Raw genomic sequence first — 27,793 nt, 5'->3', positions numbered from 1 at the left:
CCTCATACTAGCTCCTTGTGAAAGGAGCAAACGAGCGCCGAACAACGTTTTTATGCCCGTAAATCTGTCACGCTCGTGTGAATGTAGCCTAAAGGGGGTTTTACACCGACCGTCGTCCCCATCCATAGCTCCTTGTGACAGGAGCAAGCGAGCCTCGTTGATCGGTGCTCGCTGCACCGGTCACTTATCGTCCGATGTAAAAGGACCATAACAGAAACTGTAGTGTCCCTATATACTGTGAGATAAAAGGTGCACACTGCACAGTGCATGTGTAAAGACAGGTTGTAATTTCACTTGCACTGTGGCACAACCGGAGATATGGCTATTTGAAGTGATCGCCCTTCCCTGGAGCTGAAGACGGAATAGCCGTAACAATAGACGGTGGAGGACAAATTTGAGGGGCCTTGAAATAGAACAAACAGGTAACTTCAAATAGATTTTTAACAATAAAAACAAAGAAATTGGCTGATGAAGCTATTTAATAAAGTTTATTGATTTTTCAAATACAATGCATATCTGTCATAAAAAAAGAAAGTGCAATCACTCTTTAAGTGGAAGAATAATCTTGATCTGGTAAATTATCGACGTCTTTGTTTTCCTTGTTGTTAACAGTATTCTTAAAAGTCTTCCCCAGAAAGCAGATAATCTCTACCATGTTCTGTCAAGGAGCACAAGCACAAAGGACTCTTCCAAACTGGTATCTCGGTTCTGCATTTAGTTTTACATTTTTTCCACCAAAACAGACATAATTTGCAGGGAAAAAAAGGAAAAAGAAAAGGCACTTCGTTGGAAAGTATCACTAGAGGACATTATAAAGTTAACTACAGCAGTTGCTCAACTGGCACAATGCCAGGCAGGGATTGAGTTAGAAGGCAAAGGTAGGAGTAAATAGATGCTCTGGTGCTGCTCCTGTGAACCCGCACACAAACTGAGCTTGGCAACGTCAAGGCAGCAAAATATCGTAAACATTACAGAAATTTAGGGGGTGCCCTTAATGTAAGGTGAGATATAAGGATGATTTGCCAACAGGTTTATATGCTGATCTTGACTGGCTACACAATTCAGTCACAACACTGAAGGGGGCATGTTTTGTGCATAAAGTAAGTGCCACGAGTAAAATCATAATGCAGAGCATGACATTGACACCACAAGTTTTATCTTTCAGCATAGAAATATTACTGAACATGCATGTTCGTTATTTATAAAGGTTTTACTACCAGATCTTTAAATAAAGAATATTCCAGCTACTCTGCCAGTCTCTCATGGGTGCTGTAGTCTCGCAATTCATCAATGGCACATTCTTCATACCTATAGGGGGAAGGGCAGGTGGCATCCCTCAGAACTAAATGGGGGTCCTGATGTCAAATGCTTTATTTGCGTTGTCAGGTAGATTTCTCCAGCCCAAGGCTTGAAGAATACCTACTAGCAACTAACAATCTGAACGCATGCATACAGTAGTTGTAGCTATTATGACTGGCTGGATCTCTTCACTAATGTCTGTTAAGATAAATGATAGTAGCTACGCAGGGTTAACATGTTATCTCTCTCCCTGGCCTCTTTTAGAACCAGCCCCACACCAGCTCACCTACTGCTGTTCATCTTAATAGACTTCAGTGACAAGATTCTGTCAGTTCATAACAGCGATGTCTGAACATGCAGTGACCATTAACCTGGACCCTTACTCCCCTGACCTCCCATGATTGCCAGTGTGGTCTCTATCGTATGAATACCAGTCCAGCAGCATGCTATCATTTATGAATTACATGGAGTTATCGAAACTTATTGGAAGCACCTTATATTTATCATCAAGATTAGTACTATGTATATATAACTACATATAGCTCTGTATTTCTTTATATAATGCATTTGTATACTGTTTATATAAGTATAAGGTGAGTGAATGCATGAGTGGGTGTTTACATAGGTGTTTACATAGATGACTGAGAGACAGAATGGGAGTGAATGAATGAGGGAATGACTTTTTTGACTGTGTCAACTGGTCTTGCGTGGACAAATAACTAGTATTGATTAGTGAGAGGGTGCCTGTCCCTTAGGCCTGGTTTACACGAGCGTGTGCGTTTTGCGCACGCAAAAAACGCTGTGTTTTGCGTGCGCAAAAGGCACTTAACAGCTCCGTGTGTCATCAGCGTATGATGCGCGGCTGCGAGATTTTCGCGCAGCTGCCATCATTATGACACTCCGTTTGGATGTTTGTAACCAGAAAAGCACGTGCTGCTTTTCTGTTTACATTCAGGCCTTATTCAGACGAACGGGAAATACATCCGTGCAACGCGCGTGATTTTCACGCACGTCGCATGGACCTATATTAGTCTATGGGGACGTGCAGACATGTGCGTGATTTTTACTCAGCGTGAGTACGCTGGAAAAAAGTCACGACATGTCCGTTCTTTGGGCGTTTTTCGCGCATCACATGACTTCAATGGGTGCGTGAAAACCACGCATGTCACACGGAAGCACTTCCGTGCGAACAGCGTGATTCACGCAACAGCTGTCAAGAGGATGAATGAAAACAGAAAAGCACCACGTGCTTTTCTGTTTACAAACATCCAAACAGAGTGTCATAATGATGGCGGCTGCGCAAAAATCACGCAGCCGCGCATCATATGCTGAGGCCACACGGAGCTGTTAAGTACCTTTTGCGCAGGCAAAACGCCACGGTTTTGCGTGCGCAAAAACGCCTCGCTCGTTTGAATCCAGCCTCAGAGTTTGACAGAGTTTCACGGACTGTCTGCATGCCCCCATAGACTTACATAGGTCCGTACGACACGCGTGAAAAGCACGCGCGTCGCACGGACGTATATCACGCTCGTGTAAACGAGGCCTTAGTGTCGGAACAAGTAAGGGAGCATCTGACTTTTATTTGCACTCTTAACATCTCTGTTATATATTCAGCCTGTACAGTTCTATTATTTGCTCTCTGTATGGCTCAGTGTTAGGGAGGATTTACACGAGCAGGTGCGTTTTGAGCACGCCAAAGGCACTTAACAGCTCCGTGTGTCATCATCATATGGTGCGCGGCTGCGTGATTTTCGCGCAGCTGCCATCATTATGACACTCTGTATGTTTGTAAACAGAAAAGTACGTGGTGCTTTTCTGTTTTCAATCATACTTCTTACTGCTGTTGCGCGAATCACGCGCGTCCCACGGAAGTGCTTCCGTGTGCTGCGCATGATTTTCATGCACCCATTGACTTCAATGGGTGCGTGATGCGTGAACAGCACAGAAATATAGGACATGTCGTGCGTTTCACGCAGCTGACACACGCTGCGTGAAAATCGCGGACTGTCTGCACGGCCCCATAGGCTAACATAGGTCCGTGTGATATCACGCTCGTTGCACGGATGTATTACACGCTCGTGTAAATCCTCCCTTAAGGACCCTGTATTGCTCTTTTATATTCCCCATGTTAATCTATATAAGATACAACCTTTATGGCTCTGTAATATGTACGCTGTATGACTCTAAGATATGTGGGTTGTAGTGCTCTGTTATATATACCCTGTATGGCTCTATTATTTTCACCATGTATTGTTCTGTTACATATATGCTCTTTTGCAACCATGGTGAAAATTTTCCTGGAAATGTTTTTTTTTGGGGGGGGATTCACAGTGCTGCTGGATGCTCGATCACAGTGTTCTCAACTATACCTTTCCTTTGGGCTATGTGAAACTGAACAGGGCCCTCCCTCTGCAGAATCACAGAAACATTATCCAATAAGTAAGGGGTTAATCTGACTAGTTAGCCAGAGGTTAATACCGTACTAAAACAGATGAGAAGGAGGTGAAGAAAGCACTGGGCGTCCTGTCCAGAGATTTGCAAGACATGCATCAGCACAAGAAGTTTGTATGTTCTTCATTTTTATTTTGCTCTAAAGTATGTGCCAGTATATCCCCTCCCGGTTCATTTTGTGCAACTATAAACATAGTAAACTCTAAGGCTAAGTTCACACAGATTTTTGACGAGTTTTTTGACGCGAAAACCGCGCCAAAAAACTCGTCAAAAACGGCCCGAAAATGCCTCCTGTTGATTTCTCACGGGAGAAAGAAGGGACATGCCCTATCTTCGAGCGTTTCCGCCTCTGACCTCCCATTGACTTCAATGGGAGGCAGAGAAAGCGTATTTGCAGGCATTTTATGCCCGCGGCGCCCAATGGCCGGGGGCAAAAAACGCCTTGAAAAACGCCGCGAAAATCGGCGTGCAGGGAGAGGAAAATCTGCCTCAAACTTCCAAACTGAATTTTGAGGCAGAAATTCCGCCTGCAAAACACTCCGTGTGAACATAGCCTAATAGTTTTTACTATAAATAGTATAGACATAATTTATATAATAAAAAGCCGTATATTTTACTGTAATCATAAACAAAGCTGAAGGTGAAACTCACTACATCCTTAAGCACTGGTACCTTTAGCAATTTCCGTCAAATTCCATGTTTCTGTGTTTTACATTTCAGCTTTGTGCTGTTTACATTACTTCTATATTGCAGCAACTACCAAAAAACATATTTTATTATTATGTTTCAGGCGCTGAGCTTCCCCATTGATGTAGTCAAATATATGTTGATCTAGGGGGTAATTATGTTTGTCACAGTTATGTTATTATCTTGAGGTATAATTTCCCTCACCATGAGTCTGATTTTTCGAGATATTCCTATTAAAGAAATCCTTTCATGTGGCAGAGCTGAACAAAGAGAATGCGGCACAGATTTTTTTATCATTATTCTTTGCTATAAAAAAATTTTGTTTGCTATTTTTGGCCAAGGACTATCACTTTGCCATCTCTCCACAGCTAATGTTACCCATCAAATTCTGGCTGCCTGAAATGCAGACATTCAATTTGTAAAACAGCACCTTAAAGGAAACTGTTTGAGCTATTTAGAAAAAAAATCTGTAATTATGGCTCCATTGCAATCATTCTACAAATTGTCACATAGTTTCCCTTCACTGACATTTGGTAGCTTACATGATGGTAATTTAATGGTCAGAAACCGGAGTCCGTGGGTAGTGTACATAATTGAGGTCACCTGGGATTAGTTCTTGGAGGTGTGACATGACAGAAAGTGCAGGGGATGTTGTAATGGATGTCAAATCGTTGCAATGGGTACAATTTTTTAGTCAGCGTTTAAGAAATCATTTCTTAAATTTCAGCTGCAATGCTGACAACGGCTGGCAGATACCAGTGATCTGCTACCTCACCCTAAACTGGTGGGATGACAGCTGAATGCTCAAATTCTTATGACAAAATTAAGGTGGTAGAGATCATTTTCTCAAAGAAACTCTCTTGGGTTGTTGATGCTGTTTTTTCCAATACCATTAAATATTGTGTGATAAAGTGAAAAATGTACCAAAAACAGCTTATTTTATAGAAACGTTTCTAATACTTGTTGCTACGGCTACACAGCAACATTTAGTCATGAGTGAGTTATGGTACAATTGAGAAATGTTTCCCTGGGGTAACAAAGTCGCTGATGACCTTGGAACCGACAGAAGAAATCCGATATGATTGGATTTCAGATGGAAACTGTCGCGGTCTGTGGGTTTGTGCACCGAACTCAATCGATACAAAGTCCAGCACAGGGTACCTGAATAGTCCAGACAGTGGCAGAGGCTTTAGCACGGATGGAGGTGGGTGCAGCAGGTTGCGCCAGATGTGGCGGATGACAACACGTGCAGCAGGTTGTGCCAGATGTGGCGGATGACAACACGTGCAGCAGGTTGTGCCAGATGTGGCGGATGACAACACGTGCAGCAGGTTGCGCCAGATGTGGCGGATGACAACACGTGCAGCAGGTTGTGCCAGATGTGGTGGATGACAACACGTGCAGCAGGTTGCGCCAGACATTGCGGATGACAACAAGAGCAGCATGACATGACTCCAATCCCTAACAGGCTCAGGAACAGAGCGAGGTGTTTGTCATAGAGAATCTCCCTTATGGCTGTTTAAAAAATCCCTTAAAAAAGCCCTTCAATTCTCCAATACTTGTCAGCCATGGGAATCATCGGCACAGTTGGCATACAGTTTAATAAATAGTACAGAGACAGTGGGTCTTCCTTTATACTGGGCCCTGTGCAGCTGCCCAGGTTGCACATATTGTATGTCCACCTGTATAATGCTACATGATGTCCTAATTGCAGGCAGCTTGTTATACAGCATGAGGAGCTGAGCAGATGGATATATAGTTTTGTGCAAAAAGATTCAGGATAACCTGTAACTTATTCATGTAAATCCCTGCTCACTGTGGGTTAAAGGGTCTACTGGGCGGCCTCAACAATGGATTGACTGCCTTCCCAGTATGAGTGTTAATACAGAAATAGCTGCCAATCACTGAGTAGAACCGCCCACCTGACTCTTAAGCCCAGAGCTAGCAGGGACTTTGATAAATTACAATTTATGATGAATCTTTTTCCACAAAGATTCAATCCGCTCAGCTCATCCTGCTCTATAACATGGTGTCCACAGACAGGTTCCATTTAAGTAATCTGTGAATGCATCCCAAGGCACTTAGCGTTACACAATGGAGGATAAGTACAATATACACATATAGGGGACTATGTCCTGATATATACATATATACAGTGAAGGAAATAAGTATTTGATCCCTTGCTGATTTTGTAAGTTTGCCCACTGTCAAAGACATGAACAGTCTAGAATTTTTAGGCTAGGTTAATTTTACCAATGAGAGATAGATTATATTTAAAAAAAAAGATGAAAATCACATAGTCAAAATTATATATATTTATTTGCATTGTGCACAGAGAAATAATTATTTGATCCCTTTGGCAAACAAGACTTAATACTTGGTGGCAAAACCCTTGTTGGCAAGCACAGCAGTCAGATGTTTTTTTGTAGTTGATGATGAGGTTTGCACACATGTTAGATGGAATTTTGGCACACTCCTCTTTGCAGATCATCTGTAAATCATTAAGATTTCGAGGCTGTCGCTTGGCAGCTCGGATCTTCAGCTCCCTCCATAAGTTTTTGATGGGATTAAGGTCTGGAGACTGGCTAGGCCACTCCATGACCTTAAAGAGGCTCTGTCACCAGATTTTGCAACCCCTATCTGCTATTGCAGCAGATAGGCGCTGCAATGTACAGGGTGGGCCATTTATATGGATACACCTAAATAAAATGGGAATGGTTGGTGATATTAACTTCCTGTTTGTGGCACATTAGTATATGGGAGGGGGGAAACTTTTCAAGCTTGGTGTTGACCATGGCGGCCATTTTGAAGTCGGCCATTTTGTATCCAACTTTAGTTTTTTCAATGGGAAGAGGGTCATGTGACACATCAAACTTATCGAGAATTTCACAAGAAAAACAATGGTGTGCTTGGTTTTAACGTTACTTTATTCTTTCATGAGTTATTTACAAGTTTCTGACCACTTATAAAATGTGTTCAAAGTGCTGCCCATTGTGTTGGATTGTCAATGCAACCCTCTTCTCCCACTCTTCACACACTGATAGCAACACCGCAGAAGAAATGCTAGCACAGGCTTCCAGTATCCGTAGTTTCAGTTGCTGCACATCTCGTATCTTCACAGCATAGACAATTGCCTTCAGATGACCCCAAAGATAAAAGTCTAAGGGGGTTAGATCGGGAGACCTAGGGGGCCATTCAACTAGCCCACGACGACCAATCCACTTTCCAGGAAACTGTTCATCTAGGAATGCTCGAACCTGACACCCATAATGTGGTGGTGCACCATCTTGCTGGAAAAACTCAGGGAACGTGCCAGCTTCTGGAAAGTGGATTGGTCGTCGTGGGCCAGTTGAATGCCCCCCTAGGTCTCCCAATCTGACCCCCTTAGACTTTTATCTTTGGGGTCATCTGAAGGCAATTGTCTATGCTGTGAAGATACAAGATGTGCAGCAACTGAAACTACGGATACTGGAAGCCTGTGCTAGCATTTCCTCTGCGGTGTTGCTATCAGTGTGTGAAGAGTGGGAGAAGAGGGTTGCATTGACAATCCAACACAATGGGCAGCACTTTGAACACATTTTATAAGTGGTCAGAAACTTGTAAATAACTCATGAAAGAATAAAGTAACGTTAAAACCAAGCACATCATTGTTTTTCTTGTGAAATTCTCGATACGTTTGATGTGTCACATGACCCTCTTCCCATTGAAAAAACTAAAGTTGGATACAAAATGGCCGACTTCAAAATGGCCGCCATGGTCAACACCAAGCTTGAAAAGTTTCCCCCCTCCCATATACTAATGTGCCACAAACAGGAAGTTAATATCACCAACCATTCCCATTTTATTTAGGTGTATCCATATAAATGGCCCACCCTGTAGATTACAGTAACGTTTTTATTTTTAAAAAACGAGCATTTTTGGCCAAGTTATGACCATTTTTGTATTTATGCAAATGAGGCTTGCAAAAGTCCAAGTGGGCGTGTTTAAAGTAAAAGTCCAAGTGGGCGTGTATTATGTGCATACATCGGGGCGTTTTTACTACTTTTACTAGCTGGGCGTTCTGCCGAGAAGTATCATCCACTTCTCTTCAGAACGCCCAGCTTCTGGCAGTGCAGACACAGCCGTGTTCTCGAGAGATCACGCTGTGTCGTCACTCACAGGTCCTGCATCGTGTCGGACGAGCGAGGACACATCGGCACCAGAGGCTAGAGTTGATTCTGCAGCAGCATCGGCGTTTGCAGGTAAGTCGATGTAGCTACTTACCTGCAAACGCTGATGCTGCTGCAGAATCAACTGTAGCCTCTGGTGCCGATGTGGCCGACACGATGCAGGACCTGGGGCAGGAAGTGAGTGACGGCACAGCGTGATCTCTCGAGAACACGGCTGTGTCTGCACTGCCAGAAGCTGGGCGTTCTGAAGAGAAGTGGATGATACTTCCCGTCAGAACGCCCAGCTAGTAAAAGTAGTAAAAACGCCCCGATGTACGCACATAATACACGCCCACTTGGACTTTTACTTTAAACACGCACACTTGGACTTTTGCAAGCCTCATTTGCATAAATACAAAAATGGTCATAACTTGGTCAAAAATGCTCGTTTTTTAAAAATATAAACGTTACTGTAATCTACATTGCAGCGCCGATCTGCTGCAATAGCAGATAGGGGTTGCAAAATCTGGTGACAGAGCCTCTTTAATGTGCTTCTTTTTGAGCCACTCCTTTGTTGCCTTGGCTGTATGTTTCGGGTCATTGTCGTGCTGGAAGACCCAGCCACGAGCCATTTTTAATGTCCTGGTGGAGGGAAGGAGGTTGTCACTCAGGATTTGACGGTACATGGCTCCATCCATTCTCCCATTGATGCGGTGAAGTAGTCCTGTGCCCTTAGCAGAGAAACACCCCCAAAACATAATGTTTCCACCTCCATGCTTGACAGTGGGGACGGTGTTCTTTGGGTCATAGGCAGCATTTCTCTTCCTCCAAACACGGCGAGTTGAGTTAATGCCAAAGAGTTCAATTTTAGTCTCATCTGACCACAGAACCTTCTCCCAATCACTCTCAGAATCATCCAGATGTTCATTTGCAAACTTCAGACGGGCCTGTACATGTGCCTTCTTGAGCAGGGGGACCTTGCGGGCACTGCAGGATTTTAATCCATTACGGCGTAATGTGTTACTTTTCTTGGTGACTGTGGTCCCAGCTGCCTTGAGATCATTAACAAGTTCCCCCCGTGTAGTTTTCGGCTGAGCTCTCACCTTCCTCAGGATCAAGGATACCTCACGAGGTGAGATTTTGCATGGAGCCCCAGATCGATGTCGATTGACAGTCATTTTGTAGGTCTTCCATTTTCTTACTATTGCATCAACAGTTGTCTCCTTCTCACCCAGCGTCTTACTTATGGTTTTGTAGCCCATTCCAGCCTTGTGCAGGTCTATGATCTTGTCCCTGACATCCTTAGAAAGCTCTTTGGTCTTGCCCATGTTGTAGAGGTTAGAGTCAGACTGATTAATTGAGTCTGTGGACAGGAGGCTTTTATACAGGTGACCATGTAAGACCGCTGTCTTTAATGCAGGCATCAAGTTGATTTGGAGCGTGTAACTGGTCTGGAGGAGGCTGAACTCTTAATGGTTAGTAGGGGATCAAATACTTATTTCTCTGTGCACAATGCAAACAAATATATATAATTTTGACTATGTGATTTTCTTCTTTTTTTTTATATATAATCTATCTCACACTGGTAAAATTTACCTAGCCTAAAAATTCTAGACTGTTCATGACTTTGACAGTGGGCAAACTTACACAATCAGCAAGGGATCAAATACTTATTTCCTTCACTGTATATATATATATATATATATATATATATATATATCACACAAGAAAATGGCGACAGCACACTGCGAACACTAATGCCACCTAAGCCGCTAAATATAAATAAATATGCATTACTGCTAAATCTACTTACAATAGTGAGGTTCTTAGCGCACAGTTTGATCAAATTGTGTGAGCCCACCTGCCACGACAAGATGCCCTCCATGAGGTGGGAGCCTACTATATACAGTATATATATATATATATATATATATATATATATATATATATATACAGTCCAACTCAGAGTGGACTCAGCACTACAAAATACCTATATATTAGGCCATGTTGCTCGTTACCAGAGGATGAATCAGTTCCCCAACTAGAATGTAGAGCAACCATAGAACAGAGTAACGGCACCAGGACTTCAGAGTAGATGAAACAGGGTGGATTTATTCACCTCAAGTGAGCGACGTTTCGGTTTGTCATATGTATATATATAGAGAAACATAGAACGCAGTAACGGCACCAGGACTTCAAGATAGATGAAAACAGGGTTGAACCTAAACGTCGCTGTTTTGAGATGAATAAATCCACCCTGTGTTTATCTATCTTGAAGTCCTGGTGCCGTTACTGCGTTCTATGTTTCTCTCTAGCTTAAAAAAAAGGGGAATTGATTCATCCCCTAGAGACGAGCACATGGCCTGATTTTCTGGATTCGTGGAGTGCTGTGTTCATTCGTATTTGGACTGTATATATATATATATATATATATATATATATATATATATATATATATATATATATATATATATATATATATATACAGTGAAGGAAATAAGTATTTGATCCCTTGCTGATTTTGTAAGTTTGCCCACTGTCAAAGACATGAACAATCTAGAATTTTTAGGCTAGGTTAATTTTACCAGTGAGAGATAGATTATATAAAAAAAAAAAAAGAAAATCACATTGTCAAAATTATATATATTTATTTGCATTGTGCACAGAGAAATAAATATTTGATCCCCTACCAACCATTAAGAGTTCAGCCTCCTCCAGACCAGTTACACGCTCCAAATCAACTTGGTGCCTGCATTAAAGACAGCGGTCTTACATGGTCACCTGTATAAAAGCCTCCTGTCCACAGACTCAATTAATCAGTCTGACTCTAACCTCTACAACATGGGCAAGACCAAAGAGCTTTCTAAGGATGTCAGGGACAAGATCATAGTCCTGCACAAGGCTGGAATGGGCTACAAAACCATAAGTAAGACGCTAGGTGAGAAGGAGACAACTGTTGATGCAATAGTAAGAAAATGGAAGACCTATAAAATGACTGTCAATCGACATCGATCTGGGGCTCCATGCAAAATCTCACCTCGTGGGGTATCCTTGATCCTGAGGAAGGTGAGAGCTCAGCCGAAAACTACACGGGGGGAACTTGTTAATGATCTCAAGGCAGCTGGGACCACAGTCACCAAGAAAACCATTGGTAACACATTACGCCGTAATGGATTAAAATCCTGCAGTGCCCGCAAGGTCCCCCTGCTCAAGAAGGCACATGTACAGACCCGTCTGAAGTTTGCAAATGAACATCTGGATGATTCTGAGAGTGATTGGGAGAAGGTGCTGTGGTCAGATGAGACTAAAATTTAGCTCTTTGGCATTAACTCTACTTGCCGTGTTTGGAGGAAGAGAAATGCTGCCTATGACCCAAAGAACACCGTCCCCACTGTTAAGCATGGAGGTGGAAACATTATGTTTTGGGGGTGTTTCTCTGCTAAGGGCACAGGACTACTTCACTGCATCAATGGGAGAATGGATGGAGCCATGTACCGTCAAATCCTGAGTGACAACCTCCTTCCCTCCACCAGGACATTAAAAATGGCTTGTGGCTGGGTCTTCCAGCACGAAAATGACCCGAAACATACAGCCAAGGAAACAAAAGAGTGGCTCAAAAAGAAGCACATTAAGGTCATGGAGTGGCCTAGCCAGTCTCCAGACCTTAATCCCATCGAAAACTCATGGTGGGAGCTGAAGATCCGAGTTGCCAAGCGACAGCCTCGAAATCTTAATGATTTACAGATGATCTGCAAAGAGGAGTGGGCCAAAATTCCATCTAACATGTGTGCAAACCTCATCATCAACTATAAAAAACGTCTGACTGCTGTGCTTGCCAACAAGGGTTTTGCCACCAAGTATTAAGTCTTGTTTGCCAAAGGGATCAAATACTTATTTCTCTGTGCACAATGCAAATAAATATATATAATTTGGACAATGTGATTTTCTTTTTTTTTTTTATATGTATATATATATATATATATATATATATATATATATATAATCTATCTCTCACTGGTAAAATTAACCTAGCCTAAAAATTCTAGACTGTTCATGTCTTTGACAGTGGGCAAACTTACAAAATCAGCAAGGGATCAAATACTTATTTCCTTCACTGTATATATATATATATATATATATATATATATATATATATATATATATATATATATATATATATATATATATATATATACACAAATAAAATGCAACAGTTGATTAGAAATAAAAATGTAAGGAAAATTTATATAATACTAAAAAAACACAGTTCACAATTATGGTGATAACTAATTCTCTTTTCAAGGATTATGAGTTTGATTCGTGCTGGGAGCAAGCCAACAAGGAAGACTTGTCGCAATGTGAACACAATAATTAAAATCTGGAACGTTTCCCAGGCATAAATACTTAGTGGAGTAAGGCAGACTTAACTGTTAAAGGAAAGTCTCTGTTGTATAAAGTTATGAGGGTTGTTTCAGGTCTCTATATTGCACGTAATAATAGTCTTTGTAATTAGAGAGCACTTCGACCTTTGAGTTACAGGGATTATAAGACACAGCTGCTGCATTGATAGAATCATTATCTTAATTAAGAATTATCAAATATAGACTTTACTGTACAGATCAACTGTGCTCAGTGTACAAAACTCACAAAGCAATGGCAATCAAGATGATCATCAAACTTTTTCGACTTTAGTTATGTAGTTTGTTGTATGTTCTTGTTTCTCATACTCGGTGTATGCCTTCTATAGAGTGATCCAGCTAAAAATAACAAGATAATGGGGCAGATTTATCAATGTATTTATGCAAGTTTTCTGAATAAACGCAATATTTATGGATCCCCTGCACTACATTGTGTGGGCAGTGATTCAGAGCTACACGGAGTGTCACTCATTTACTAACAATCTCCACCACTTACTACCAATTTCTACTATATCTGAGTGTTGTTTTTAGCTTGTGACACAAATATCAACAGTAATAAGCAGGTATGGTTGGCAGTACTAAAAAACTGGAGAAGGTACCCAATGGCAGGATAAATTTCAGTCCATATCATCAAAAAGCAGAAATAGCCACTGAACTTCCAAAGTTCAAATTAATGGGGAAGTGGGTTTTCCACTAAAGTAAGTTACATAGTTACATAGTATGGGTGTAAAAATACAGTTCAACCTAGGGATAGGAGAAAGGGGAGGGATATGGGTAAAAATTAGAACCTAATTTTATCCCCATTGATCAAGAAGATTATAAAATAGGCCATAAGGCATGAACCAATCTGCCCTAAAATGAAGACTTTCCCTCCTAATCACAACTGGTGATCAGACTGGATCCACAATCAACATTCAAGCAAGATTCTATACATTGACATAGGCGCTGATATTACTTTGTTCTATGAAATTCCTCCAGATGGAGGGAGTGTTCTCTTGACTTTTGAGAGAATTTTTCATAAAACAGTTTTTCACCATATTTTTTGTACAAGCCACTTATATACTTATACAAGTTATTCATGTCACCACATGTCTTTTCAAGTTAAAATAAATGTATCATTTTGAACTTTCCTCATAACAAAGATTCTCCTTGCCCATTAGTTACATAGTTACATATAGTTCCATAGTTAGTACGGCTGAAAAAAGACACATGTCCATCAAGTTCAACCAAGGGACGGGAAAAGGGAAGGAAAAATTTCTACACATAGGAGCTAATATTTTTTTGTTCTAGGAAATTATCTAACCCTTTTTTAAAGCCATCTACTGTCCCTGCTGTGACGGCTCCTGCGGTAGGCTATTCCATAGATTCACAGTTCTCACGGTAAAGAAGCCGTGTCGCCTCTGCAGCTTGAACCTTTTTTTCTCCAGACGGAGGGAGTGCCCCCTTGTTTTTTGAGGGGGTTTTACAAGGAACAGGATTTCACCATATTTTTTGTATGTGCCATTAATATATTTATATTAGTTAATCATGTCCCCCCTTAGTCGTCTTTTTTCAAGGCTAAATAGGTTTAATTCTTTCAATATTTCCTCATAACTTAAATTCTCCATGCCCCTAATTAGCTTCGTTGCTCTTCTTTGTATTTTTTCCAACTCCAGGGCATCCTTTCTATGAACTGGAGCCCAGAACTGAACTGCATATTCTAGATGAGGTCTCACTAATGCTTTGTAAAGTGGTAATATTACATCCCTGTCCCGTGAGTCCATGCCTCTTTTAATACACGACAATATCCTGCTGGCCTTTGAAGCTGCTGATTGACACTGCATGCTGTTATTGAGTTTATGATTTACAAGTACACCCAGATCCTTCTCAACAAGTGAATCCGCCAGTGTAGCTCCCCCTAGGACATATGATGCATGCAGGTTGTTGGTACCCAGATGCATAACTGTACATTAAAGAGGCTCTGTCACCAGATTTTGCAACCCCTATCTGCTATTGCAGCAGATCGGCGCTGCAATGTAGATTACAGTAACGTTTTTATTTTTTAAAAACGAGCATTTTTGGCCAAGTTATGACCATTTTCGTATTTATGCAAATGAGGCTTGCAAAAGTACAACTGGGCGTGTTTAAAGTAAAAGTACAACTGGGCGTGTATTATGTGCGTACATCGGGGCGTGTTTACTACTTTTACTAGCTGGGCGTTGTGTATAGAAGTATCATCCACTTCTCATCACAGCGCCCAGCTTCTGGCAGTGCAGACACAGCCGTGTTCTCGAGAGATCACGCTGTGACGTCACTCACAGGTCCTGCATCGTATCAGACGAGCGAGGACACATCGGCACCAGAGGCTACAGATGATTCTGCAGCAGCATCGGCGTTTGCAGGTAAGTCGATGTAGCTACTTACCTGCAAACGCTGATGCTGCTGCAGAATCAACTGTAGCCTCTGGTGCCGACACGATGCAGGACCTGTGAGTGACGTCACAGATCTGCACTGCCAGAAACTGGGCGTTCTGAAGAGAAGTGGATGATACTTCTCATCAGAACGCCCAGCTAGTAAAAGTAGTAAACACGCCCCGATGTACGCACATAATACACGCCCAGTTGTACTTTTACTTTTCAACACGCCCAGTTGTACTTTCGCAAGCCTCATTTGCATAAATACGAAAATGGTCATAACTTGGCCAAAAATGCTCGTTTTTAAAAAATAAAAACGTTACTGTAATCTACATTGCAGCGCCGATCTGCTGCAATAGCAGATAGGGGTTGCAAAATCTGGTGACAGAGCCTCTTTAAACTTCATCTAGTTTAGTTGCATTTCTTTGTATTTTTCCCAACTCCAGGGTATGAACTGGTGCACAGAACTGAACTGCATATTCTGGATGAGGCCTCACTAATGCTTTGTAAAGCAGTAACAATATGTCCCTGTCGTGTGAGCTCATGCCTCTTTTAAAACATGACAGACCTACTGGCATTAGAAGCAGCTGATTGACATTACATGCTGTTATTTAGTTTAGGTTCTACAAGCACACCCAGATCTTTCTCCACAAGTAACTCCCCCTAGAACATATGGTGCATGCAGATTATTAGTTTCCAGATGCATAACTTTACAGTTATCCACATTGAATCTCAGTTGCCAAGTGGATGCCCAAACACTCAGTGTGTACAAATTGGCTTGTTATTAATGAAGATCTTCCATAAACTGTACTATACTACACTGCTACGTGTCATCTGCAAAAATAGAAACAGTGCAATAAATCAAATCCCCTATATCATTAATAAATACATTTAATAATAGCAGTCCCAGCACTGAAACTTGGGGTACACCACTTATAACCAGGGAACACATTAAGATTAGGAAACATTGACCAGAACTCTCTTCAAGGGGGAGGAATACTGGACCAGAACTCTCATGGTGTGCCAGTATTAATATATTTCTCTCATTATATCTGTGGGCTAATTTCCATTCTTATGTTAGGCTTCTATGTGAGAGCAGTTACAGTTATACCGGTTATAGAAGAAACCTTTTCCAGCTGCTCAATCTGCAGTAAGGACCAGGCAAATTAAGATCCATCCTTTAAATTAGTCCCTCCCCTCAGTAGGAAAGTAATCCCTGTGTTTTACCCCTGTTTTTACAGAACTTTACAGAACTTTGTTTTAAGAGACTTCAGAAAATTTGTTAGACTTAAATAAATCAGGATTTTCTTCATGTTTCCTTCTTTATCTCTACGACTTGTGAAACAAAAAGGACTAGGAAACAGCAGAAGGGAGAAAACAGACAAAGGCCAGATCTTTTCATTGGGAATGCTTGAATGTTAGGCCTCATGCACACGACCATAGCCATGTGCACGGCCGTGATTTTCGGGTCGGCCGGCAGCGGACTGTCAGCCACAAGACGCCCGCAAATCGCGGGCCATGAACATGCCCGCGGCCATTATTTTCAATGAGCCCGGACCGCAGAAGACGACCGTAATAAGGCATGCCCGTTCTTTCTGCGGTACGGGCTCCCTGGCCATGCATGGACCGTAAAAACTACGGTCGTGTGCATGGCCCCGTAGAAATGAATGGGGATGCAATTCTCCAGTGGATTTTCGGGGGAATTGCGGCCGCAAAAGCACGTTCGTGTGCTCGGGGCCTTAAACTTACTCATTACTCATGGGATTCATATACATGTTAGATTTGGGATTTGCAATTTGCTGCATTTTTTTGTGGCGTTTTTGTTGGTGTTATTCATTGCATTTTTTTTTAGTAAAAAAAAATGCTATGACCATGACTTTAGGAATGTCTGACTATTCTTAACCTTTTCAACACTTACCAAACCTACCACAAGATGGAATATTTGAAGGCCCTTCATATTTCAGTTGCAACATCAGCGTCTCCTCTCCACCCTCAGCCACACTCGCTGTTTCGAACAAAGGACTTAACAAACAAAAAAAGGGTGGGCTCTGGGGCGTAACTATAAAGACTGGGCCCCATAGCAAACTTTTGACTGGGGCCCCCCCTCTGCTGGGTATCACACAACCCCCCCCCCCCTTGTAGATAGTGCCTCCCTATAGATTCCACCACACAGCGCCCCCTATAGATAGCACCATACACAGCCCCCTGTAGATTACGCCTAACAGCTCCCCTGTAGAGAACGTCTTACAGCCCCAAATCCCCCCTGTAGATAACGCCATACAGCCCCACTGTAGATAACGCCATACAACCCCCCTGTAGATAACGCCATACAGCCCCCTGTAGATAACGCCATACAGCCCCCTGTAGATAAAGCCATACAGCACCCCTGTAGATAACGCCATAAAGACACCCCCTGTAGATAACGCCATACAGACCCCCCCTGTAGATAACGCCATATAGACCGCCCCTGTAGATAACGCAATACAGAGTCCCCCCTGTAGATAACGCCATACAGAGTCCCCCCTGTAGATAACGCCATACAGAGTCCCCCCAGTATATAACGCCATACAGACCCACCCTGTATATAACGCCATACAGACCCCCCTGTAGATAATGCCATACAGACCCCCCCTGTAGATAACGCCAAACAGACTCCCCCTGTAGAAAACACCATACAGACCCCCCTATAGATAACACCATACAGACCCCCTGTAGATAACGCCATACAGACCCCCCCTGTAGATAACGCCATACAGACCCCCTGTAGATAACGCCATACAGACCCCCCTGTAAATAACACCATATAGACCCCCCTGTAGATAACGCCATACAGACCCCCCTGTAGATAACGCCATACAGACCCCCTGTAGATAACGCCATACAGACACCCCCCCTGTAGATAACGCCATACAGACCCCTCCTGTAGCTAACGCCATATAGCCCCCCCACCAAAAAAAACGTCCTATAGTTTGTCCTACAAAAGAGATGTATCCCCTCTCCACAGGAGACAATTACGTAATGAATCTGCAGCAACATTTGCACACTTGACAGTTTGTTTAGACGTTGCGGATTTCACAGCGGACTTGCATTGCAAAGGCTGAAATCTGCAGTGAAAAACCGCTGCTTCTCCGCAACAGACTGTGCATGCTGCGGAGTGTAAATTCCGCACCGCAGCCAAAATTCCCTACTGGTATTTTCCGCAACATCTGAACTAAGTTACCTAAAGAGCTATAGAAACCGAGGGGGAAAAAATGCTGTCGCAAATTTCCACTGCGGATTGTCCGCAGCGGAATTCAACAGCAATTCACCATGTCTAAACATGCCCTAAACCAGACTCACCCAGCACACACTGGTGGGGGAATGAAATTTGGTGAGGAAATTTCCATCCAAATCTTGTTTTCAATAATGGCTGGAGATATATAATATTCAGAGTTTATTTGTTTGTTTTAATAAGAAAAAAAAAACCTCACTGATTCGAAGTGACAATGTGATCAAGTCAGGGTGTTACTAGTTTAGCATACATTACCCTATTCTCAAAGCAGCTGTTAGTATCGTGAATTTGAAGCACTAGTTTATGTTCCTTAGATTGCAAAAAAATCATGTTGACTTTACTAATTGGTCCCCTTGAGATTATATTTAGTACATACTATACGAGCACAAAAAACAAGAAGGGGAATTTGCGTCTCCACACACAGCATTGCTAATTTCTTGCATAATGCCTTTAATTTATTTCAACAATTTTATGCCAAGACACGTTGGCTAAACATTTTTCCTTTATCGTGTCAACAATTTTAACCATTTTACATCCTGAAAATGTGGTACAGCTACAGGGAAATAAAATGCTACTGAAATATTATTATTACATTTTTTTTTTTACTTCTCTGGCATTCCATTTATCCCAATTACAGTATTTTAGTTCTTGATGGCCGTAGTTTAATAAAAGGTCAGATGTATCTCAATACATCATAGGCCTTTTAAGGTTTTTGTTTTTTTCGGCTGGTCTCTAGCAGTGCCCTAGGTAATGTTTAAGATCTAATATTTCTGAGAATCTATCTTCTGTTTAGAAAGGTCAAATCACTGGAAGCAACAGCCACATCCATTAAGCAAACGAATGCCGTCTATGTATATTTAGTTCCATATCACTGTTCCGGCTTTCCAGTGGAGTTTTAAGCTGCCATGTGAAAAGTCTATCCCTTGGCGCAATTTTTGGAGTGTCATATGTGTTTAGCTCTTTAAGATATTATTGGTATTTAACAATAGGTAACGCATGTTTAGCAGAAAGCTATACGAACATGGATGTCAAGTCCATTAATCATTGGTAAAAAAAAAAAAATGTTAAGGCCAGAATGTCAGGCAAGGATTATTTGTGCCTTGTTCTATGAAATCTATTCAAACAACTGACCGATTAGGTCAGCTTGTCCTCTTGCCTTGGGATTTCTAAGAGAGGTTGGCACTTACAACTATAATCCTTAAAATACTGCAGGCTGTGTGTAGATATATGATTGGAGAACCATGGGCAGCAGCTATGTAGTGTTTAGCTTGCAGCTGTCACTATGACAGGTTCACAGTAACAAAAAAAAATCAATATAAAAATGCATGTTCTGTAGAGAAAACATGTCCATCATAAAGGAAACATTTCCCAGCAGTTTAAAGGTGCCTGACATTCCTATAATTGAATAACACCAATTTCTTTACAACCGGTATCACCAGGTAAAGCGTGCAAGACTTGTTTGTCTGGAGATAGAATCTCAGTTCTTTTAATTTTTTACCGTTTCTGTGCTTCACGCACTCCGTCACACTGATAAAGCAATTCAGAGAGAGCAATAGTATGACCTGCAATGTAATTTAACGAGTATCTCTAGGTAAATTTATAAATAGCGTTTACCTATAGAGGACTACAAGTGCTCTAATCAGAGGCATAGACAAAATGGAGCCAGGCACTGTGCCAGCCCCGTGGCCCCCCGCCCTCCTCAGTTTGAACACTACTTTCTCAGATCAGACATTAAAAAAAAAAAATTACTCACCACTCTTCTCTGCAGAAGACTTGCCCCTGATTCCCTCAGGGTGCCACATAGTTCTGCGATGCCGTGCAGGGTCTGGACGGTTCATGCCATAGAAGACATGTCCTCATTGTGTGTTGAGTCACATACAAGGTTTCTGGGCAGTGTTAGGACCTTGTATGCACCGCAGTGAAGAACTTTTCCAGGGCCTGATCTGGTAGCCTTCCACTCCGCGCCCAGTCATGGTTACACCCCCTGTGATCGCAATCGTTACGCCACTGTCTTTAGTTGTGATATACACATTGACAAAATAGCATCGCCAAAAGCTACTTTTGGGGAATTTGGCAACAGGCAGTGTTTTTTTTATGTATGGAATCTCCTCATTAGGAGATGTCTAGTTTAGAAAACCCATTTATTTATTAGGGAGTTAAAGAGGCTCTGTCACCAGATTTTGCAACCCCTATCTGCTATTGCAGCAGATAGGCGCTGCAATGTAGATTACAGTAACATTTTTATTTTTTAAAAATGAGCATTTTTGGCCAAGTTATGACCATTTTTGTATTTATGCAAATGAGGCTTGCAAAAGTCCAAGTGGACGTGTTTACAGTAAAAGTACAACTGGGCGTGTATTATTTGCGTACATCGAGGCGTTTTTACTTCTTTTACTAGCTGGGCGTTAGGAATGGGAGTGTATGATGCTGACGAATCAGCATCATCCACTTCTGTTCGTTAACACCCAGCTTCTGGCAGTGCAGACACACAGCGTGTTCTCGAGAGATCACGCTGTGACGTCACTCACTTCCTGCCCTAGGTCCTGCATCGTGTCGGCCACATCGGCACCAGAGGCTACAGTTGATTCTGCAGCAGCATCAGCGTTTGCAGGTAAGTAGCTACATCGACTTACCTGCAAACGCCGATGCTGCTGCAGAATCATCTGTAGCCTCTGGTGCCGATGTGTCCTCGCTCGTCCGACACGATGCAGGACCTGTGAGTGACGTCACAGCGTGATCTCTCGAGAACACGGCTGTGTCTACACTGCCAGAAGGTGGGCGTTCTGAAGAGAAGTGGATGATACTTCTCGTCAGAACGCCCAGCTAGTAAAAGTAGTAAAAACGCCCCGATGTACGCACATAATACACGCCCACTTGGACTTTTACTTTAAACACGCCCACTTGGACTTTTGCAAGCCTCATTTGCATAAATACAAAAATGGTCATAACTTGGCCAAAAATGCTCGTTTTTTAAAAATAAAAACGTTACTGTAATCTACATTGCAGCGCCTATCTGCTGCAATAGCAGATAGGGGTTGCAAAATCTGGTGACAGAGCCTCTTTAATAGAACTGGGTCCCATGTTCAGAATAATTTCTCTTGGCCAGAGTGAAGAGTGGTTTCATAGAGTGTCTATCACTCTGGACGACCTGTTCATTTCAGCATTAAGGCCCTATTACACCGGACAATTTTGGCCGATGTAGCGAGCGCCGATCAACGAGACACTCGTTGATCGGCACTCGTTTGTGCCTGTCATACAGAGCTATGGATGGGGACGAGCAGCCGTTACTCCGATCCCTCGTCCCCATACATTATTATCACGTCGGCAGCGCGTCTCCCTGTTTATACAGGGAGATGTGCTGCCGACAACGATAATATTTAACTTTTTTTAAAATGATACGATCAGCAGATGAACGAGCGTTTATTTTTTAATTGATTATATTATATATATGTTATATGAGGTTCACACAGTTATAAAAGTTGGCAAACAATAGTGTCGGGGCACAAATGCAGGCAGTATCTATCATGTCTTTTTAGGGCATATTCATACATGACAGATTTGTTGCAGAAATTTCTGCAACTGCTCAATTTGTCTTAATGGGGTTGCAGAGATCCATGTGCTTGCTGCAGTAACACCCCATTAGGATGTATGGAACGGATTTTCAGTCGCAAAAAATTCTGCAACAAATCTGCCGCGTGTGAGTATGCCATAAAAAGGTTTTCAATATATGAAATGCAGTCATTTTCTATGTATGATACCAGCTCCAATGCACTTCTTATATATGGAAATACATGACTTCTTTCTTCTTTTTAACTTGTGTATCATTACACGTGAAGAGATTTATTTTCTATTTTGATTCTTACAGAGTAAATTGGATTGTGACTTTTAATACGAACTGGTTATCATTCAAAAGACTAGATTTCTTGAAAGGATAGCAAATGCCATTGTTTGTTAATATAATGTACTGATTTTATCACATCATTCTCAATCTCCCTCATTTTAAGTCTACCTGACATTAAATTGGTCGTTTCCATAGATACGGCACACGCAATTCTTTTCATTTGACCTCCGGTTCAAACCATGCAGCTGTAGCTGGAATTCTGACAGATGCCTTCTCTGCAACCAAAATGTGCCATCGTTAACCATTTAAATGCAGCGTAACTAAAGTTGATCTGTGCATTTTTATAACTTCTTTATATTACAGATTACTCTATATTTCTAGATAATCATGCTTTAAAGAAAATTACTACATTATATAAATCCTGGAAATGAATTACGGTAATATATACTGTCTACATTGAGTGAAATATTCATAAATAGTTACATTTACATAATATGTTTCCGGATATTGTATTAATGAGATTTTAATAAACAATGGATTCTGTAAACATGACATACCCCTTTAAATCAGAGAATTGGTAACTGGTGGTTGCAAGGGGAAATAAACTCAAAAGTGATAATCCGTGGGGGCTTGGACCTCCACAATTTGTAATACAATAGAATACAATAGAATAAAATAGAATATATGGACTCCATTCATATCCAATATTAATGCATTTTGCAGGTGCCATAATTTAAAGGTGGAAATTTTTCAGATAATGGGATTCACCACTGGCAGCTGCATTTGGACAAGGCTCGGTTATTTACATAGGGCACGATTTTAGTACTTTGCAGCAACAAGCATAAAAAGCAATTGGTGAAGCCTGTGCAAAAGACACATTGGGGTTTGGGGCAATGTGTTCTCATCCATGTTTCTAGTATGTCACAAGGTAGTGAGTATATCAGAGTACTATTGGTTATAGGTAATAGCTTATTTGTGATTCAACTGATATGAAATATACCCTAATGGCAAATAATTGTCTCCAAAGTCATCTCCAAATAGTGTTGTCTTCTGGACCTTTGGTGCTCTGTTACGACCAGCAGGTTGTAGACCCACTGGGCTACTCCATCAGTTTGGCTTAGGGCCACCTCTAAGGGCATTATGTAAGTAGCCTACCCAGTCTTCATCCCAAAACCTCTATACAGGGATCAGGACTTTGCTGCAGGGAGGCTACCAGGTAGCTACCTCTTGATGTAGTCCCAGCGGAGTACCTGCTGACCAAACAGACTAGAAGCAGGCACTGGCCGATGGTACCTTGAAAGATGGAGGCTGATAGCGGGTCACTGGTCACAGATAGAGAGTGGATAGCTGGACACAGGCAAGTAGCAGGTAGCTGAACACAGGCAGGTAGCAGGTAGCTGGATACCGACAGGAAGCAGATAGCAATAGCGGACTGGATACAAGCTGGTAATGGATAACCGGATACAGGTTGACCACAGATAGCGATAGCGGACTGGATACAGACTGGTAATGGATAACTGGATCCAGTTTGACCACAGATAGCAATAGAGGACCAGATACAGGCTGGTAATGGATTTTTGAGTTTTGCGCGCGCTGACCCTTCAAGAGACGGCCAGCAAGTGCACTAGGGACAGTGCAGCCGCGAAAGGAGGACAACAGAAGATACCAACAGCCTGGAAGAGGCCAGCCATCAGAGGAGGTATGAGAGTCGGTGACGAGGACCCCCTGGCAGGAGCATAACCCGTCTCCAGCATTACAGGCTCCTTATTGTGTCAAGCCTGGGCCCACCAGAGGTTACTCGACTACTCTGGTGAGCCTGACACTGCTGCAACAGCAATGAAGGGAAAATTAACTCAGTTAAACAGCTCATCACTTTGGTCCCAGTATTGTGACTCCAGATATCATCTTGTTGTTGGGAACGCATGGTGGTTATTCACACTAGACAACACCTGTAATGACCCCCTGGTATCTTTAAAGGAGTCATTTGAGAGCACCCACGGGCCACAGAAAGAGAACAGGTTTTTTTTTTTTTACTTGTTTCATTGGTTGCTATTTTCAGCCGTACCCTTTTTCTATTATATTTGTTTTAAAATGTCCCTTCAATATTTGGTTCTGGTAATATTACTTACATTCATTTATTTTAAAAAAAATTCAAAGAATTAGACATCAAGGTGTCCTTTGTTGAACAGCCCTTGAACTATTGTTACCATCAGTTAATTATTTTATTATATTTGTATAAATTTAGACCTAAACAAAATTAGAAAGCAATAGCACCTAATGTTTCTGTCATATGTCCAGTGATGCATGATGCACAAACACAACCCTTGTTTAGCTCATTGCTGCTTGATTTATTATCTCTTACATCCGTTAGTCCATGACAAACTACTAGCCTGTCTGCATGCAAGGTCTTGTGTCTCTCCTCTATATTAAACGCTGGGTCTTTTCTAACTGCAAATTGTATCTGCATTGTTTTAATATGGGCCTGACAATCTTTTGTAATTCCAGTTCATGGAATTGGCTCGCGAGCACTGAATACTACTATGCTAGCAATATACTGTAACCTGTTACTACTACTGCTACTAATGATTATTATTTATATATAGTAACTGCACAAGCTTATGTGAAACATTAGTGTATTATAAAGCACCATAAGGATCATTATAAACAACATTATTTATATATCAAAAACATGAACAACAAAAAGATAAACGTGCAATTTATCAAACAAAGGTTATATTCTAAAGGGATAGGTGCAGGGGCGTACACAAAAATCATAGGATCCCCTTGCCAAAATGTTGTCCCTACTGAGATCTATCAAATAGACTATGTCTTTGTTAAAATAAGTCTAAAGGGGGTTTTACACTGGAAGATTATCGGGCAGATGAGAGTTCATGGAAGGCTCGTTGCCGATAATTGCCCTGTGTAAACAGGGCAGCGATCAGCAGATGGACGAGCAAACGCTCGATCATCTGCTGGTCGTATCGCTTTAAAAAAGTTAAATATTATCGTTCTCGGCAGCACATCTCCTTGTGTAAACAGGGAGACGCGCTGCCGACATGATGATAATGTAGGGACGAGCGATCGGAGTAATGACCGGTCGTCCCCATCCATGACGGGTCGCTGCACCGGCCGATTATCGGCCGCTGTAAAAGGCCTTCAACATTTCATTTTTAGGTCCAAAATTCTGTGCTGATTAATTTTATAATATATCTGTATAGAGGGGCTTTGTTTTTCTGACTTGGCAAGTGATCTCATTCTGGCCGCAGCCGCCACTAGTCAGAGTTAACTGCATAAGGATTTATACTGCTAGTATTGCACTCAATGGGATCTATATAAATCTTTATACCATTAAATCCTCTGAGCTCTCCTACCATGGGCCCCATAGCAATCTTGCATGTCCTGCCAATGGCTAGGGAAAATAAGACAATAAATGAGGGTTGTTGTGCAGCTTTGGGGATCAGCAGCAGCTTGTTCCTTATTATATAGTTGAGGCGCTATTAAAGTGAAGTTTATTACATATAATATTATTTTCTAAAGAAGGACGTTTTAAGGTTGCATTTGACAGCTTGAAGTGTAAGGACGTGTTGAATGCTTTCTTCAGGGAGATTCCAGGTTAAGGGAGAGGCACGAGAGAAGTTCTGGATGGGGGAGTGTGAAAAAGTAATAATAGTAGAGGAGAGAAAAAACTTATTTGCAGAGCAGAGATTGCATTGGCATTAGTGTTAGTGCAAATTAAAATGTACAAAAGACGCAGGCCAGAGAGAGCTTAGTATGTCAGTGCAAGCTTCTTCAATTGTATACTATAGGTGATTGGAACTGACAGAGAAAAGGTGTTGGAGGATTGACAGGAATCGAGAATAGATTGGAGGGGCACTAGTTGGTTTGCTGGTATGCCACAGAAGAAGAAGTTGCTGTAGTCCATCCAGGATTTGAGGAGGTCATTCATTTTGGTTGTATTATGGGCAAAGAATGTTTTTAAGGTTGTGTTCACATCTGCGTTGGAGGCTCCATTTAGAGCCTATGTCACAGATTGCTAAGAAAATGTCACAGCATTGAATTCCAATTCTCTGAAACAGAAATACGGAATTTCTAGTGCAGATGTGAACATAGCCTTAGTTAGAAGCTACAGGAAATATTTAGTGCTTGGATGGGATGTGAGGTTTAGGATACTTTGCTAGTCAAATATTATATTTAGGCAGTGACATACTTGGGTTTGCTGCATTTTTGGTGAATTAGTGGAAAACGACACAACTAATTTACTACATAGGTTTACTGTAAAGTCCATTGCAGAAAGATTTCACAAGTCACCAAATCCAACTTGGTACAGACACTAAACAAGCACTGAGAGACATTTCCTCAGAAGCCAACAGAATTGTGAATGCATATACGGATATATCATATTACCCATAAAAACATGAATAATTGTAACAAAAGAAATGAAGTTGAACAGTTAAATATCATCTAAAAATCTACCACAATGTGCCTCACAGATTTCACACTCCACAGTTTATAAACCCTCAGATTGCCAATTACTGTCCAATAAATACCTAATGATCAAGGTCATGACTTCCAGGGTTGCAGGCATTGCATTGCGATGGGGCTTATAGTTAAGAGGGCTCTACTATACTTGTAATGAGGTGCAAATAGTTATCACTGGTAGGTGACGTAGAAGTAGCAGAACGGCTGAATGGTAAATTGACTGCAGGTCTCTGGAAAAATAAGGAGATGAGAGAATGACAGAAATAAAATATCTAAAATAATCATAAGCTTTCCATAATCTGAACACAATTCCTGTTGAAGTTCGTCGGTTACTTGTAATGCCCCTGCTAATGGAGATTTCATTTAATCATCATATACATTTATGGGAAATCCACAGGATATGCCATAAATGTCTGATAGGGGCAGGTCCCACCTCTGGAGCACTACCCTATCGGGAGAACAGGGTCCCGTGATCCCCTTTTGCTGATTTATGGAGGCAGCACTACCCATAGACTGCAAAAGAGAGGGGGCCTCACTTCTCCATTGAAGTCTATAAGAGTCGAGCCCCATTCTCCCGATAGGTGTGGGTTCCAGAGGTAGAGATGCCATAAATGTATATTATGTGAATACTCCTTTAAATACTAGATATGTAAGGATTACTATTACTAGGACTCAATATTGGTAGCATGGTACAACAATTTTTTATTTTAATTTATGAAAAGCTTCAGTCACACTCTGGAATACTGGCCATCACATAGAGATAATGGACAGGGGCAATTTTCTTCTTTCCACATTGTTTAGCCCCT

Source organism: Rhinoderma darwinii, chromosome 7 (assembly GCF_050947455.1).
Source record: "Rhinoderma darwinii isolate aRhiDar2 chromosome 7, aRhiDar2.hap1, whole genome shotgun sequence".
Taxonomy (NCBI): Eukaryota; Metazoa; Chordata; class Amphibia; order Anura; family Rhinodermatidae; genus Rhinoderma; species Rhinoderma darwinii.
This window is presented reverse-complemented; position numbering follows the sequence as displayed.